The following is an 18,293-nucleotide window of genomic DNA, read 5'->3' as shown; positions in this document are numbered from 1 at the left end:
AGACAATTCAAATGGAAGCAATTCAGTTTCCTGGCATGGTGCTGGTAGACTGTCCAGGTTTCACAGGCTTATAACAATGAGGTCAGCACAATGGCTCTGTAGAGCATCAGTCTGGTAGTCAGTCTAATACTTCTTCCCTCCCCTACTTTCTTTCGGAGCCTCCCAAACATTTAGCTAGCTCTGACAATGCATGCATCTACCTTATTATCAATGTTTACATCCCTGAAAAGTACACCACTACGGTAAATGAACTTATCCGCAGCCTTCAAAATTTCTCCTTTTGCTGGAACTGATGATTCCACATACACCATTAGAAAGTAATCCTTGATCCAAGGAATCCTTCCAGGAAATTCACCTCATCATTTCCTAATCAGGCTACTTTCCTGGACCTCATCATCTTCAGAAACTCATCATTCCACGAGATAAAATCACCTCTGAAATACATAGCTACCCCCAGTCCCTGGGGCCTCTTCCTTGGTCCAATTGGAGAAGGTAGAAGGTGGATATTGGAGACTCCACCCAGATTCTCCATGATTTAAGGCAAACATCTAAGAAATTCACGTTATCATTTCCTACCCATAATTCTTTGCTGGACTGTATCACCTCCTGAAACTGATCAATCTGCAAAGTGAAATAAATCAGCTCAGAAACTCTCAACTCATTGGGTCATTTTCCAGAGCAGCTGCAGGACTTCATCACACCCCTGAACCAGGCATCAGTCGTCACCCCCATTTCAGCTTCTTTCTAGGTATTGCCTAGTTGCATTAGAATATCATCTCTATTAGATTATAACCTCTTTGAAGGCACGGACTGTATTGTCTTTCCTTGTATCACCAGTGCTTAGCACAGTGCCTGGCACACAGTAGGACTTATTAGATATTTATTGACACCAACTCTGACTCCAGATGCCCTCTAAGGTCTATTCCAGCTCTAGATTAATAAATCTATAAAGGAATCTCTGAGAATATAAGGACAGAAGGAGGGGAAAAGGAGTCTTTATCTCCATGCATATTCCTCTTTTAGATCATCTGACTTTGTCTTCCCCCTGGCCATTTTCAGGTCTGATGAATGAGGAATCTACATTCAGTCTTTTGTTCTGGGAATGGTAATGAAATCCATATTCTCATTTCCTTGAATTTCCATACTCTGATACTTTTTCCTGGTTATCACTCTCAAAGTCACCTCCTCGAGGACAGGGACTTTCATTGTATGTTTGCATTTTTATATATACTTTATATATACACTACTACAGTGCTTGGGACATAGGAAGCACTTTCTATATGCTTTTTATTCGCTCTTTATATAAGGATTGAATATGTAAAAAGATAATTAAATGTCAAGTAAATGAAGGAAGAGAACGTTAACTGCTGGGGTGATCAGGAAAAGCCTCAGATAGGAGGTGACAGCTGAGTTGAGTCTTTAAGAAATCTAGGGGCTTGGGGAGGTAGAATTGAGGAAGGAATACATTGCAGATGTCAAACAGCCTGGCAAAAGCATGGAGGTGGGATATGGAAAGTCAGGTATGAAAAATGTCAGTCAAAGAAGCCAATTTGGTTGAGAAATAGAGTAAGTGAAAAGAACAAATATAAAATAATTATTGCCTTTCTACTCATTCAGGTCCTGAACCTTGTAGTTAGCCTTTGGTACTCTCTCCCCTCTCCAGTTATCATGTATATGTTCGTTATCTGTTTGCATGTTGCCTCCTTCCTTGAGAATGTGAGGTCCTCAGGGGTAGGAACAATTTTTCATTTTGTCTTTGTACCCCTAGCAACTAGGGTAGTTCTTTGCAGGTAAAAACAGGTTGCTTAATAAACATTCTTGCATTGCATTGGGGAACTTGAACTATAAAAATCAAAAACTGAGTGAGGAAATATGGGATACAAACATGCTTTGAAACAAAGGACAGCAGGCATCGAATAATTGCATCAAAAAAATCAAGGAATCACAAATTCAACTGATCTCCAAATCCACAGCCCATTCAGCGGAAAGAGTATGGTAAACATCAGTGTGTTAGAAGCACTGGCCGCCAAAACTGGTCAATTTCCTGACATCCAACAACCAGATTAATAGGACAATCGAGTCCACTTCCATTTTTGGCTATTAAAAGAAACTGGCACAATATTGATTCTAAATGAAACCATCCTCATTTGTAGAATGTGGAGAATAGTATCGCTTATTTCCCAAGGTTACCATGAGTAGCAAACAAGATATTTTTTTTTGAGATAATTTTTTATAATGATTAGCACAGTGCCCAGAACACAGTAAGCACTATATAAATGTTAGTTGTTGTTGTTGTTAAAAAAGATAGTTGTGTCAACTTTTCTTTTTGGTAGTGTAGCATCATGGTTGTTGTTTTTGTGGAGATAACTTCAATTCAACCAGAATTTATTAAGCACTTACTCTTTGTCAGGAACTATGTTAAATACCGAGGATAGGAAGACAGAAATGGACGAGTTTCTGCCCTCAAGGAGCTTATATTCCATTAGGATGTTAACTCCTTCCAGGCAAAGACTGTCTTTTGCCTTTTTTTGTATTTTTAGCAGTTAGCACAGTGCCTGGAATATAGTAGGTATATGGCATAATGTAAGTACTGAATAAATGTTTATTGACTTGACTGATATTGTCCCAGTAAATACAGGTATACATATGTACTGAATACATACAGAAGAAAAACAAAGTCATTTTGGTGGGGAAAGGATACTGCCAACAATTTGGGGGATCATAAAGGACTCATGCAGGAGATGGTACTTGAACCTTTCTGGAAAGGAAGCAGGAAGTCTGTGACACAGAGTGTGAGGAGAGAGTGAACTCTAGGCAGGGGGCAATAGCACAGAGCAGATGGGTTATCATGTGGGGGAGAGGGAGATTGTGGGGGAATGGAAAGAATCCTCAAAGTTAAAGTGTATCAGAAAGAACACTGTGGGACCAGCCTGGCCCAACAGGCTTGATCAAGATTTTGAAGGCTTTTAAATGTCAGAGGGAGAACTTTGCATTACTTTTAACTAAAAAATAAAGATCATCATACACAAATATCTTATTTAGCCTATTTTTTGTACTTCTCTACAAAAAGAACAACAAAAGTTTGTGTCAAATAATCCTCAAGGGTCCAGAAGATTGTGGTGAAGAGAGGAAATGCACACAGGGCAAGGAAATTTCTAAGTAAAGAAAAAAAGGCAACCTAAGATACATTGGGGAACCATTTAATTCCATTCAACAAATATTTGTTGAAGTGCTTACAATATGCAGGGCACTCTGCTGAGGACCAAAAGGCAAAAAAAAAAAGTCATCCTTTTTCCCAGGAACTTTCCTCATCTTCTTCTTCTTCCTCTTACTCCTTCTACTGCCACTAGCAACACTACTACTATTAACTGTACCCATCATTTGAAGTTTGTCCCCCCACCTCAAAGAAAACAATAACACAGCATAAACAACACAGCACAACAGCAAAATAAACACTCAGAACCCCAGAATCAGACTCTAAGCTTTGGTGTACATACCAGAGGCCCCCAGTCAAGCACAAAACCTGAGTAAGAATCCCAACACATCTGATAAACAGATAAACAGTAACCTAGTCATTTTTTTAAGACTTTCAGTGAAGGAATGTCCTGGAATCCTCTAGAACCAGCTCAGAAGAGACAATTGTTATATTGTCAATGTGAAGCTGTCATTTTTATTTTATTGGCCCTGATTACACATAAACAATTAATATTTCTCCAATTATTTAAATCTGATTTTATTTGTATAAAGATTTTTATAATTTTGTTTACAAAGTTCCTGGGTTTGTTTTGGAGGATATTCTGGGTCAAAGGGTATAGGTAGTTTAATAACTCTTTGGGTATAATTCCAGATTGCTCTCCAAAATGCTTGGATCAGTTCACAGTTCCACCAACAATGAATTAGTGTCTCAATTTTTCCATGTCTCCTCCAACATTTGTCACTTTCCCCTTCAATCATTTTAGCTGATCAGATAGGTGTAAAATGATACTCAAGTATTTGTATCCAAAGAAAGAACTGATAAATAGAAGTATGTGTAGAATGATTATATGTATATATACAAGTATATGTATATATATAGTCACATATATACATATATATAATGTATATATTTGTCTAATACATATTTGTGTCTAATATAATATATATATACATATGTAAATGTCTATATATAGAGATACGTTATATACACATACACACACACATATATTTGTGTCGAATGGTATCCATCTCTAGGGAGGGAAGAGGAAAGAAAAAAAAAGAGAACAAAAAAGTTACAGGATAACAAATATTTAAGAGGAATAGAAAGTTGTATATAATAGACCTGCGGTTTCTTTTTTCCCTTATTCTGCTATGTTATAGAAATGCTTGCTTTATTTCTTAAAATATATATATATTTTTTGCTTAGGCAGTTGGAGTTAAGTGACTTGCCCAAGGTCACACAGCTAGTAAATGTCAAGTATCTGAGGTCAGATTTGAACTCAGGTCTTCCTGGCTCCATGGCCAGAGCTCTATCCACCGTGCCACCTAGCTGCCCCAATAAAACATTTTTTTAAAAAATGTCAATGTGAGCATTCACAGCTCCCAAATCAGGAAAGCCTACAAAGCAGGGCTTGGTTTAACTGTTTTGTTGATTGTCTAGACCGAGTAAGGAACCTGTGGCCTTGAGGTCACATATAGCCCTCTAGGTCCTCAAGTGTGGTCCTTTAACTGAATCCAAACTTCACAGAACAAATCTCCTTAATAAAACTCTTTGTTCTGTAAAACTTAGACTCAGTGAAAAAGCTGCACTTGAGGATCTGGAAAGCCACATGTGGCCTTGAGGCCACAGGGTTCCCCACCTCTGAACTCTAGTCTTAAGAAAACAATGGAGAAAATATTCATAACACAGTTTAAACTTAAAAGAGTGTTATGGGTACATATTTTTGAAAGATCTGATTAAACATTTACGAGTACACCTTTGCAGGGAATCCACTACCTCCTGAGCCGGGATATTCCACTGTTGACTAGTTGCAGTTGGTAAGGAAGTTTTCCCAACATAGAGTCCATATTCAGTGTTTGGACACTTTTCCTCCATCCTCCTAGTTCTAGCTACTGGGTCCAGGCACAGCAAATCATGTCCCATTTCTTCATGCCAATCCTTTGAACATTTGACTATTGCTTTTGTGGCCTTCCTAAGTCTACTCTGGGTAAATGACTTGAATTCCTACAACTGATCCTATCATGGCCTAATCTCAACATGCATAGAGGTCTTGATTATTTCCTGCTTGTGATCTTCAAATCACCAATGTCCTTGTAAAAGGAGACACTCAGAATTGGACATACTACTCTGACTGTAGTGTGATCATTTCAGGCTGATACCCTCTCCAATCTTGGGGATTAGGGCTCACTTAATATACTAGGATCTCTGGATAATGATTCCCCTCACCACAACCATTCCAGAGGGCACAGCTAAGAATGTTTTTTGTGAAACATGATATTCTATTATGTCCCAAGGGCTGAAGATATACATGGGGTCAAGAAACACAAAGATAAGTGCATGGATAACATCCGTCCCTGATAATTAAGTAAAGTTTGGAATATTTAGGTTAATGTCATAAAGGGATAATGAAACATTTTCTCTCATCAACATCATTTCTCAAGGATTGATCCCAGACTTGTGTTCAAAGAAAAACAATGTCCTAGAATGTTGGAGTGTGAAAAACCCTTAGAGATCATCTTGTCTAATCCTCTCGTCTGACAGACAGGGATACCGAGGCGAGAGAGGGGAAGTGCCTCCCTGAAGGTGACCCAGCTAAGTAGCTGAGTTGGGATCAGAACAAATTACTCACAGGCCTCTGCCAACCAGAAATGAAATGCTGCTTCCGCCAAGACCCCAACATTGGAAAAAGAGGAAATGTCTTCAATATTGTAATAAACATCTACATGTTAACAGCACTAGGATGATTTAACAGCATTAAAATAAAATTCTGAGGATTTATTTTTGTTCCTTACAAGAGGAACATGAATTACTAATATATAATGCATTGCTAAATATATAATAAATAAATTGCTTATATAATAAATAAAAATAATAAATTGCTAATATAGAATGAATTGTTTATACGCTTACTTACAGAAGCAATTCAACCTTTTCTTTGCTATTGATTTTCCCCCCGGAATTTACCTTACTGTAATGGAAAGATTTTTTTTTTAATGTTGTTAAAGTGAAACATTAGAAATGAGAGGGGCTGCAGCTACCATTTTGGTATGCACATTTTTGGGGTTTAACACTCGGTAATATTTATGTCTTTATATTTCAATTTTTGACTTTTTTTTGTTGGTGAACAATGTATGTAACCACATATTGGGCATAAGGGAGAGAGAAGCAGACTTCCATTAAAGCTTTCCACAACAGCTGTATCTTCCCATTTTTTTAAAACATCGACTCATGTGGCCCCTTAACATAAAGCTAAAATCAAAAGTGATCTTGCTTCTCCAGCTGCTAACCGCATCTCAAGTCAGAAGCTTGAAGGGCAGGGGCTACCTATGGAAACATGCCACCTACTTTCTAGAAACAAATACACATGATAGAAAAATAACAGTACTAAAAATATGTGTTTGCTATGCTTGAAACCGTCATGGTCCCTATCCTAGGACAAAAACTTCAGAAGAAAAAGAAAAGAAATGGAGACCATTTCAGCTGTATAATTAAAATTACATAAAATAGTTAATAAGATATTCTTAGGCAAAGTCTGGAATATGTTGCTTTATCATTTATGAAAGAGAATTAAGAAATATGAAAAGTTAACCAGATTGAATTCCATATCTTTGTGAAATGTTTAAAAGATTTGTTATCTTCTCAGAGAGGATTGGAATGTTAGCTAATATTTTGAAATATGTTGGGTCCTAAAAAAAGAGGAATGAGGAAACATAGTTTAAAAATTCAATAATATTATGGGCTTTGGGAAATTCCAAACTGGTCAGTTGGTAGTAATGTGGGGGGGGGAGAATCACTTTCAGAATTTAAATGGTCATATTTTTCATATAAAAACATCAAGAAAGGAGGAGTTAGGTGGCCACTAGAGATAGTAGACTTATGTTGGTTGTAGATGACACTAGTGATATTTTTTGTTATTTTTAATTATTTTTGTTCAGGAGTGGGCAAATAGGACAAGTAGAGAGATTAAAAATGCTAGAAAGAATCTTGGTAGAAAGGAGTTAGAAGGAGAGAGATATTGGCACCAGGAGTGAGGTTCCTGCTGATTGGAAGGTGGTAGCAGTGATATTATTTTTGTTGTATAGTAATGTCTGCCTCTTCATGGCCTCATTTTGGGTTTGCCATGTCCTTCTTTAGCTCATTTTAGAGATGAGGAAACTGAGGCAAAGAGAGATTAAGTGACTTGCCTAAGGTCAAACAGCCAGTAAGTGTCTGAGGCCCAATTTAACACAGGTATTCAGGCCCAACACTCCATCCACTGTGCCACATAGCTGCCCTGATTGGAAGATAGCAAGGATAAAAACCAAGATTCCAAAGTTAAGAGAACAAGAGAGACTTCCTACTTATCTTGATATAAGTGTCCTCATCCTTTCTGAAAGACACTTACAGTGCCCTAGCCAAGGATTTCAGCTGTATCACAAGCCGGTGCTAAAGACAGGCCAGGCAATATCACACACCAATTGGTGAAACCAGATCTGGCGGATCCTCTAAGACAGACTAAAGCCTGTCTGACCAGTATTGGGACATGAGGGGCCCCCCAACCTTGCAGCACTACTGATGAGATGCTCCTTGGGAATTCATGATCATTTCGTGAGTCAACTTTCTCTGCTGATGTTTGGTGTATTTATGGGCATTTGTAATTACTTTGGTTGCTACCCCATTTCAAATACCCTGAGTTAAGGTCATTGTGCCCACTGTGTGAAGGATAAACACATTACTGAAACTTTGTGCCAATCTTAGAAGTTTGGAACAACAGAAAAACTAGAACACGGGGTAGTCTCCCTTAGAGAATGATAATGAGAGTGAGGAGTGTAGCCAGTGTTACATTAGCATATACCATCTCCATGCCAGAAAGTTGAATCACTTCCATTTCAATTGTCTTAGGAAGATTCTGAAATCACCTGGCAAGATAAGATACCAGGCAGTAAGGTCATTTCTCAAGCTAAAATGCCGAGCATTCAAGCTTTACTGCAGAGAGTACACCTCTGACTGGGCTGGCTGCAGTATTCAAATGCCAAATGTATATTTGCCTAAAAGACTATTTTTATAGAAAATTTGCACAAGTCAAGTGCTCCCACAGAGGTCAGAAGAAGCGATACAACGACACTGTCAATATTTATTTGAAGAACTTTGGAATCAATTTTTAGAAATGGGAGATATTGGCAAAGTAATGCAAAGCATGGTTTGCCTGCATTAAAGTAGGCTCTATGCTCCTTAAACAAAGCAGAAATGTAGTAGCTCAAACAAAATATGAGATGAGCAAATTCAGACACCTCCACGTCAAATCTGCATGTGGACTATTTGTGCCCGACCTGTGGCTTAGCCTTCCAGAGTAATATTGGTCTCATTGGCCACGGTTGGACACATACATTGACCCTGACATCGTGATGTGTTTATGGTCCTCTTCCAGTAGGAAGAGTAACAATGAACGAACCTTAGTGTATGACTACAGAGAAAGCAACTGAGACTGAGGAAAGACAGACAGACATTCCTTACAACTCAAGCCATCACCTACTAATGGTTAGCTACCTATTCAAATAGGCCAGCTAATTTGCAAAGAGGATGGATTGAACAAAACTGTCTGATGAGTGTCTATAATCCAGAGGACAATAGAGAGTGGAAGGCTGCAAGACATGACAAATAAGGAACTCAAGAAAACGCAAGGTAAAGATGACATAAGAAATGACTTACTGGGAAAAAAAAAGACTGTCTGGACACATGGCAAAGGTGTGTAATAATGATGGACCACCTAAAAGTGACACTGGAGCACATGATGTCTGAAGAAGGGAGGAAGGCCCATTAAATATGTTGTCAAAATTATGGGAAGATGTAGGTAAATCATTCAAAGAATAGAAAGACGTGGATGGATTTGGATTCATGTCACTGAAAGAAGCACCCGCATTACCAAGCATGTCTACTTGAGCAACTGAGATCTCCTTCAATAATTCACTCACTAAATATTGAATAAGTACCTGTTTTCTAGCTGAGGAAATCAGGGAAAACTTTGTAGGTAAGGCATCTTTAGGAATTAGATATTTGGAACTAGAGATGAAGGACATCGCAGGTGGAAATGATACATATGTCTTGCTCTACAACTAAGATATAAGTTCCCTGAAGCTAGCCACTGCCTAATCCATCTTCTTGTTCCAAGTACCTACCAGTGTTCCTTCTAAAGGATCTTAAGCCTTAGAACTGGAGGGTCACTAAGAGATCCCAGAATCCTAGAAACAGAATTTTCCGAGCACCCCCTGAGTCTAACTCATATCTAAAAATAATATGCTTTCCAAAATACCTAATATGTCCACTCGATTAATGTTTGTCCTTGCAATGAATTATGATCACCAATTACTTCTGATATTTATATATTGGCTGCCCATTATATTCCATATTTACCAAAAAAAGTCCCCACGAAATTTGAAATGTTAGTAGAAAGGAGATCCATAGTTCCTTCTCTAGCCTTTTCTGATTCCAAATTATTTTTAGCCAGAGGTATAATTATCATCCCCTACAGATCCAGAATTTTTAGCATTTGTGGGCTTGGGGGCCAAAGAAGGAGATGAAACAAGATGCCTAAAAATAGCAAGAGAATTACTAGCTGTTCCTATGGCAAATGGAAGTCATGTTACTGAAGGAGCTAAAAACAGAGACTAGGGTAGGAAAAAGTCACTGAAGTGTATACAAGGCTATCACAAAACATGCAAACAAGAAAATATTTCCTCTATTTTTACCTTATAGCATGAAGGGATTGCCGTCAAGGGAATAATTATATTTTGAGACCAAAATACAGATGGACCTACGTCATTCCATCTGTAATAGGTATAAGATAAATATAGAGAGTCAAGAGCTATAAATGGGTACATTCTCAAGTCCCTCAGGCATATGACCTGGGGGGAGGGAGGAAGAAAGGAGCTCTGTAGCAACTTAGACCTTTCTGTCTGAAATATGTGCAAACCAAGTACCTTCGTTTGCATCCATCATCTGTAAAAAATATACATACATATATATATATATATATATGTGTGTATATATGTATATATATACACATATGTATATTATATATATATATATGCATGCATGTTTGTATGTATGTATGTTGCTCAACTGTTTTCAACACATTTTTGTATTTGTGATTCAAGATATCCTAAAGAAGATAATGACCTTTTCAAAAAATGATGGTCTTAGATACACTATAGTGAAAAAAGTACAGGACTTGAAATGAGATCTGTATTTGAGTCATGACTGTGACATTTATTATGTGATCAGTCATAAGTCACCTAAATTCTCTACATCTCATTTCTTCATAAGGAAAATGTAATCCCTCATAGGTTATATGGAACAAAGAGCATATGTGGAATTACAAGTGCTCTGCAGTAATAATTTGGGCATCTAGGTGGTGCAGTGGAAAAAACACCAGACCCGGAGTCAGTAAGACTTGTCTTCCTGAGTTCAAATTTGGCCTCAGACACTCATTAGGTGTGTGACCTTGGGCAAATCACTTAACCCTGTTTGCTTCAGTTTCCTCTTCTGTAAAATGAGCTGCAGAAGGAAATGGCAAACTATTCCAGTATCTTCGCCAAGAAAATGCCCAATAGGGTCACATGGAGTCAGACAGGCTTGACATGATTAAACAACAGCAACAAAAATTAATAAGTATAATGATGATAATTATCATTAGCTATGCCCTGCATAAGGTTTCCCAACTTAATGTCAATTAAACATGGCCTCATTATTGTATTATAACCAATCTCCACTGAAGGGAAGGGAATATATGTTGATATAGTGCCTGCTATATGCCAGGCACCTTCCTAATCCCTTTTTACAAATAATATCCCTTTTGATCCTCACAACAACCCTTTGAGGTAAGTGATATTATTATGCAAATTTTCATAGCTGAGGAAATGAAGACAAGGAGGGGTTATGTTAGGATCGCATGGCTAATAAGGGTCAGAGGATTTAATTTGGCTTCAATTCATAAACATTTATCAAGTGCCTACCGTGTGCCAGGCACTATGCTAAGCACTGGGGATACAAAAAGAGGCAAAAGAGCAAAAGCTTCCTCTAGGAGCTTACAGTCTTCAGATTTGACCTCAGGTCTTCTGACTCCAGGACTAGCTCTCTGTCCACTGCGCTACTACCAGCTGTCCCTGTTGGACTGAAGAGTCCAATGCTACTATTTCATCAGTCAGCCTATAAAACACTTTTAGAAACGTTTCTATGGAACTGACTGTCTCTTCTGATATAATATCACCCTAGAGAATGTGTTTTTTATGGAATGAATTAATAACATTAGTCAGGTGATGAATATATTTAGTTATTACTTTGGGGGAGGTGGGAGACAGGAACTGTTATTATACTGGAATAGGAGACTCTATAAGTAAATTTCCTCTACAAAATATATGGGTACTTGCTATTATTACAGGGCTACAAGGTTTGCAAAGCTTCTCAATCCCTTAAAAAAAAAAGAGTGTGGAAAGTGGGAAGGAAAGAAAGCAAATGCTTGTTAATTAAGGAAATTTAATTTAAAAAAAAAGTTAAAAAGAAAAAGTTTCCGAGGCATAGTGAAAGAGCAAGTGTCTTGCTTAGGTTCATAGGACCGCTATAACAGAGGGGGTACTTTAAGACATATGTCTCTGAATCAGAGACCAGCTCTGTGTTCCTGGTAACATATGATAAAGCATGATTAGTTAAATTATGAAGTTACTCGGACTTGGTTTTTCTGCCCCCACCTCTAAGAGACCTCGAGAAATCTGCATAGAATTTGCCAGCCTCCCTGATAGTTTGCTCATTGGGAATTCCCTATCCAACAACCACTTATTAAGGGACTGCTATGAGCTAGGTGGTTCAATGCATAGAGTGCTGGGCATGGAGTCAGGAAGACTTGAGTTCACATCTGACCTCCGACACTTAATAGCTGTGTTACCCTGGGCAAATCACTTCACCTCTACTTACCTTAATCCATTGCAGAAGGAACCACTCTAATATCATTTATCAAAAAAAAAAAAGCGTGGATAGAATCAATGTGCTATGGTCCATGGGGTTCAAAGACTCTGACATGACTGAACAACTGAACAACAATGTGCCAGAAACCATCTTACATAGAAGGGCACTGAGCCGAACTTCAAATATGTCCTGCCTTCTAGGATCTTATTTTATATTTTTTGAGGTGGTGGAGAACAATAAGTTTGTACTGTGAATAATTATTTATATACTTAATACAATAAAATGTATTTGTACCAATTAAATCATAGGCCAATCTTTTTTTTCCTTTCTACTTGTTAAAGGAGGATATAATATTCATCCTCCTTGAGCAAAATATATAACATAACACACATACATATGTGTATATGTATACACACACACACACACATATATATATGCGTATATGTGCATGTATATATGTGTGTGTATATATATCATCTACCTTTGTACATAGGAACTCTTCTATGCATTAGTTTTTGTGTGTTACTGGGAAAAATTTTAAATTACTCAGAAAGCAATAAAACTTCTACTGAGGTAGAATGATTGATCTTCAAACAGCCAAAATGTAGGGGTCCATCACTAGGTCTTGCACCCAAAGTCTTTGCCACTTGGGAAAAAGTGTCAGAGTTTGGGGCCTTTGTGAACACAGTCACTCCTCCACCACAACGAAGAAATAAAAATGTGCATTATATACATGTATATACATATATAATTTTAAATTTATTTTAAATAATGAATAATATTATTATTTATATACAGAAATAACCTTCAATGGAAGGTTAAGTGGAGTAGTTGAAGAAAAAATAAACTTTTCTAAGGGTTCTTTAGGCTCTCTTTCATGATGAAGGGATAATAGACCTTATTGAGGACAATATCCTATTGTATTCTGGAATTGTGCTCTTTGATACCTTGCCACATGTACGATGGTCTCTGATTTGAATAGAAGAGTTCTATTCATCTCTAGAGGAGCATATGCACATATAGATGATTTGGGGACAGCTTTTCTGATCTTTGGGAAGCTGTGCATCCAGAACCTAGCCTGCTTCCAACTCCTAAAGAAGACAATTCTCACCAATGTTGTGCAATCTCATTACTGGGAAAAGCTGAGGAGCAGTATGGTCTGTTCAAAGAGCAACAGAGTTAACATCAGAAACATCAGAAGACCTGGATCCAATCCTGGCTCCACCACTATCTGTGTGGCCTTGGACAAATCCAAGTAAATCTTCTCAGCCTGTTTCCTTGTCTATAAAGTTGAGACAAGTATAAAAAATTTCACAGAACTGCGTGAGGATAAGATGAGATGATGTGCATCAAGGTCATTAGAATCATGTCATCTGTCATAGAATCATATATCATAAAGCTATGACATATGTATGAAATATATACATCATATTTATAGGTAGTGAGGATAGTCCAGGGAAGCCATGACTTTGCTGAAAGGGGAACTTCCTTGAGGTTGGGTATGTGTTCAGGGCCCTTTTTTATAGGACATGTGCTATGGTCCCTTGCTTATGGACCCTGATTAATCTCCATTGCCTCCCGCCCTGATGCTCAGCTACCAGTCATCTTTGGTGAAATCCCTCAGTCATTGGGACTCAATCAAAAGACATTAGCCAAGTAAATATCATGTCCCCCAGCAAGAGGGCATGACAGATATGTGAGTAACTCTGGTTGCTCTTTTTACATATATACTGTCATATTTCACATACATTATTTCACTGAAGTCTCACAATTGCTGTGATGGAAGAGAAAAAAAGAGTCACTGTAATTACTTTTTCTAGACAGAAGTAAAGTAATTTGATAAGTCTTTATTTCATTGTTAAATGGACACTGACATATAACTCTTGTTTTTGGTCTTCCTATATTCCAATTCATGTATAATCAAAAGACAGAGTCTATTTTGTTTTAGACACTTGAGGTAAATAATTTTTAGCCAAAAACATATAAGAAAATTTTAAAAAATCTATCTCCCCCCCAAAATACAGCAAAGTACCCCCAAAGCCAATGACTTATTTGTTTGAACTAGTTTGACTGTTACCTAAATAATAGTTATTACTATAAGAATAATAATTGCTAGCATATTATACTATTAATCATTACTTATTGTTTAATAATAATAATAGCTAGCATTTTATATAATAATTGACTATTGATAAATAACAGTAACAACTAGCATTTTCTATAGTTCTTTAAGGTTTGCAAACTATGTTAATTATTTCAATGATTGTTCAACTATTATGAATTATTGAATCATTAATTTAGGCTATTCACTGGAAAGTCAAATACTAAAGCTGGAGATTAAATACTTTGGCCACATACTGAGAAGATAAGACTCATTGGAAAAGACACTGATGTTGGAAAAGATTGAAGGCAAAAGGAAAAGGGGATGGCAAGAGGATGAGATGGATAGAGAGTGTCATGGAATTAATGAATTTGGATAGACATCAAGAGGTAGTGGAGGATAGAAGGGCCTGGCATACTGTGGTCCACGGAGTCACAAAAAATCAACCACAACTGAGTTACTGAACAACAACTAAAGTATGACATACATCACCTCATTAGAGCCACACAAGGACCTTTAGTAGGTGCTAATGTTATTATTCACAGATAAGGAAACTGAGGTATCTGGAGGGTAAAAGATTTGCTCTATGTCTTATATATAGTAAATGAGGCTGAAATGAGATTTGAACTCAGGACTTTCTGACCCCAATACAATACTCTATCCACTACGCTGTATACTAGAGGTACCAGTGGGCAAAGGCCTCTAGTCAGAAGCCCACTTATCTCCTAGAATCACCTCTTTCTGAACGAATATATGCTTTTCTCCCTGTCATGCCATATAACAGGGCAGGGAATGACACCTCTGGCTGGCATCTTCTAAAGAAGAATACAGAGGGGGCAGAGCCAAGATGGTAGGATAAAAGCAGTGACTTGCTTGAGCTCTCCCTCAAACCTCTCCAAATATTTGTAAAAAATAACACTAAATAAATTCTAGAACAACAGAACCCACAAAAAGAAAGAGTGAAACAAACTTCCAGCCTAAGACACCCTGGATGGCTGATGGAAAAGGTCTGTAGCACCAGGCTGGAAGAGGAACACAGTGCGGCTTGGGCCACAGCAGCAGCAGCTGCTTCCAAAGCTCTTGGTCCACAGATGGTGGGAGGATTGAACACTGATCAGAGGGATATTGCAGGGAGCTCTTCACTGGCACTGAGGCAGGATTCTCTTGCCTTGCCCATGCTTGGATCTGGGTTGCAGTTCTGGGTGGTGGTCCCTGGGCAAGAAGGAGGGCTGGCATGGAGGAGCTTGTGGTGGCAGTGAGGAGGGAATCCTCTTCACAGTTCCAAGGCAGAAAACAGTGCTTGTGGTCACTCACAGAACACAGTCCAGGCCAGGAAAGGAGTGGACACCTCGCCCTCGATTGTACCACCTGGGAAGAACTGAAAATGTACAGGTCCCTAGAAGTATCTCTGAAAAGAGCTGCACAAAACCCCTGAAGTTTGGGACAGTACACCCTCCATACTGGAAGCAGAGCCCTACCTTAACAAAAAGTTTGAAAGTCAGGCCATTGGCTGGGAAATGAGCAAACAGAGAGAAAAAGAGCCAGACTACAGAATCTTACTTTGGTGACAAAGAAGATCAAAACATACAGCCAGAAGAAGACAACAAAGTCAAAGCTCCTACATTCAAAGCCTCCAAGAAAAATATGAATTGGTCCCAGGCCGTGGAAGAGTTCACAGAGGATTCTGAGAAGCAATTAAGAGAAGCAGAGGAAAAACTGGGAAGAGAAATGAGAGTGATTCAAGAAAATCATGAAAAACAAGTCAACAGCTTGCTAAAGGAGACCCAAAAAAATACTGAAGAAAATAACACCTTAAAAAACAGACTAATTCAAATGGAAAAAAAGAGGTCCAAAAAGCCAATGAGGAGAAGAATACCTTAAAAAGCAGAATAGGCCAAATGCAAAAGGAAGTCCAAAAGCTCACTGAAGAAAATAATTCCTTAAAAATTGGAATGGAGCAAATGGAAGCTAATGACTCTATGAGAAATCAAGAAACTATAAAACAAAACCAAAATAATAATAACAAAAAAAAAGACAATGTTGAGTATCTTAGTGGGGAAAAAAAACTGACATGGAAAATAGATCCAGGAAATATAATTTTAAAAAAATATTGGACTACCCGAAAGCCATGATCAAAAAAAAAAAAAAGAGCCTAGATATCATCTTTCAAGAAATTGTCAGGGGCAGCTAGGTGGCGCAGTGGATAGAGCACCGGCCCCGGATTCAGGAGGACCTGAGTTCAAATCCGGCCTCAGACACATGACACTTACTAGCTGTGTGACCCTGGGCAAGTTACTTAACCCCGTTGCCTAGACCAAAAAATTAAATAAATAAATGAATAAATAAATAGATACATAGATAGATAGATAGATAGATAGATAGATAGATAGATAGATAGATAGATAAATAAATAAAAGAAATTATCAAGGAAAACTGCCCTGATATTCTAGAACCAGAGGGTAAAATAGAAATGGAAAGAATCCACTGATCACATCCTGAAAGGGATTCCAAAAGGAAAACTTCTAAGAATATTATAGCCAAATTCCAGAGTTCCCAGGTCAAGGATAAAATATTACAAGCAGCTCTTCAGTTGTCTGTAAGGTGCTGGGTTCTTCGGAAGCTAAGGCTGCATTGGGATGACTCCTCACTTCATCAGGTGACTAGCACCACCACAAACAAGTCCCTCCTCATCCTTCTGCTGAAATGGCCATCTCCGAGCTCACTTTCATCTACTATGCCCTCATCCTTCCCGATGACGGTGTTATAGTCATGGAGTATAAAATCAATGCCCTCATTAAGGCAGCAGGTATAAATGTTGAACCATTCTGGCCTGTGTTATTTGCCAAGGCCCTGTCCAATGTCAACATTGCAAGTCTCATCTGCAATGTAGGAGTTGGTGGACCTGTCACAGCAGCTGGTGGTGCTGCCCCTGCTAGAGGGACAGCTCCTGCTAGCACAGCTGCCCCAGCTGAGGAGAATAAGAAAGAGGAAGCAAAAAAAGAAGAATACAAGGAGTCTGATGATGACATGGGCTTTAGTCATACATACATGACTAAATATTTTTTGTAACATTAAATAAAAAGCTTAACTCAACTAAAAAAAAATATTACAAGCAGCCAGAAAGAAACATTTCAAGTATTGTGGAAACACAATCAGGATAACACAAGATTTAGCATCTTCTACATGAAGGGATTGGAGGGCTTGGAATATGATGTTCTGGAGGTCAAAGGAGCTAGGATTACAACCAAGAATCATTTACCCAGGAAAACTGAGTATAATCCATTAGGGGAAAAATGGATATTCAATGAAATAGAGGACTTTCAACATTCTTGATGAAAAGACCAGAGCTGAATAGAAAATTTGACTTTCAAATACAAAACTCAATAGAAGCACGAATAGGTAAACAGAAAAGAGAAATCATAAGGCACTTATTAAAGTTGAAGTGTTTACATTTCTACATGGAAAGAAGATATTTGTAACTCATGAGAGTTACAAATTTTGTAGTGTTAGGGTGTTTGGAAGGAAATTTCATACACACACACATACATACATACATACATACATACATACATACATACATACATAGAGGGCACAGGGTGAGTTGAATATGAAGGGATATTATCTAAATAATAAAATTAAGAGGTGAGAGAGGATTGTACTGGGAAAAGGAAAATGGGAGAGACAGAATGGGGTGAATTATCTCAAATAAAAGAGGCAAGAAAAAGCTTTTACAGTGGAAGGGATGTGGGGGAAGGTGACAGGGAATGAGTGAATCTTATTCTCATCAGATTTGGCTTAAGGAGGGAATAACATACATACTCAATTGGGTATGGAAATCTATCTTACCCTACAGGAAAATGAGGGGAAGGTGATAGGAGAGGGGGGATGGTAGAAGGGAAGGCAGATTAGGGGAGAGGGTAATCAGAAGCAAACACTTTTGAGGAGGGACAGAGTCAGAGAGAATAGATTAAACAGGGAGGTGGAATAGGATGGAGGGAAAAATAGTCTTTTACAACATGACTATTTTGGCAGTGTTTTGCATGAGTACCCATGTGTAAC

The 18,293-nt window shown here is 38.0% G+C and overlaps 1 pseudogene; it reads left to right on the top strand.

Annotated features, from left to right (window-relative positions):
• The first annotated feature begins 16,937 nt into the window (after positions 1-16,937).
• LOC110197296 (large ribosomal subunit protein P1 pseudogene) lies at positions 16,938-17,303 on the top strand (annotated as a pseudogene).
• The last annotated feature ends 990 nt before the right edge of the window (positions 17,304-18,293 follow it).

Source organism: Phascolarctos cinereus, unplaced genomic scaffold, assembly GCF_003287225.1.
Source record: "Phascolarctos cinereus isolate Bilbo 61053 unplaced genomic scaffold, phaCin_HiC Scaffold_1;HRSCAF=81, whole genome shotgun sequence".
Taxonomy (NCBI): Eukaryota; Metazoa; Chordata; class Mammalia; order Diprotodontia; family Phascolarctidae; genus Phascolarctos; species Phascolarctos cinereus.
The sequence above is the reverse complement of the archived record's forward strand: the minus strand, read 5'-3'. Positions and strand labels throughout refer to the sequence as shown.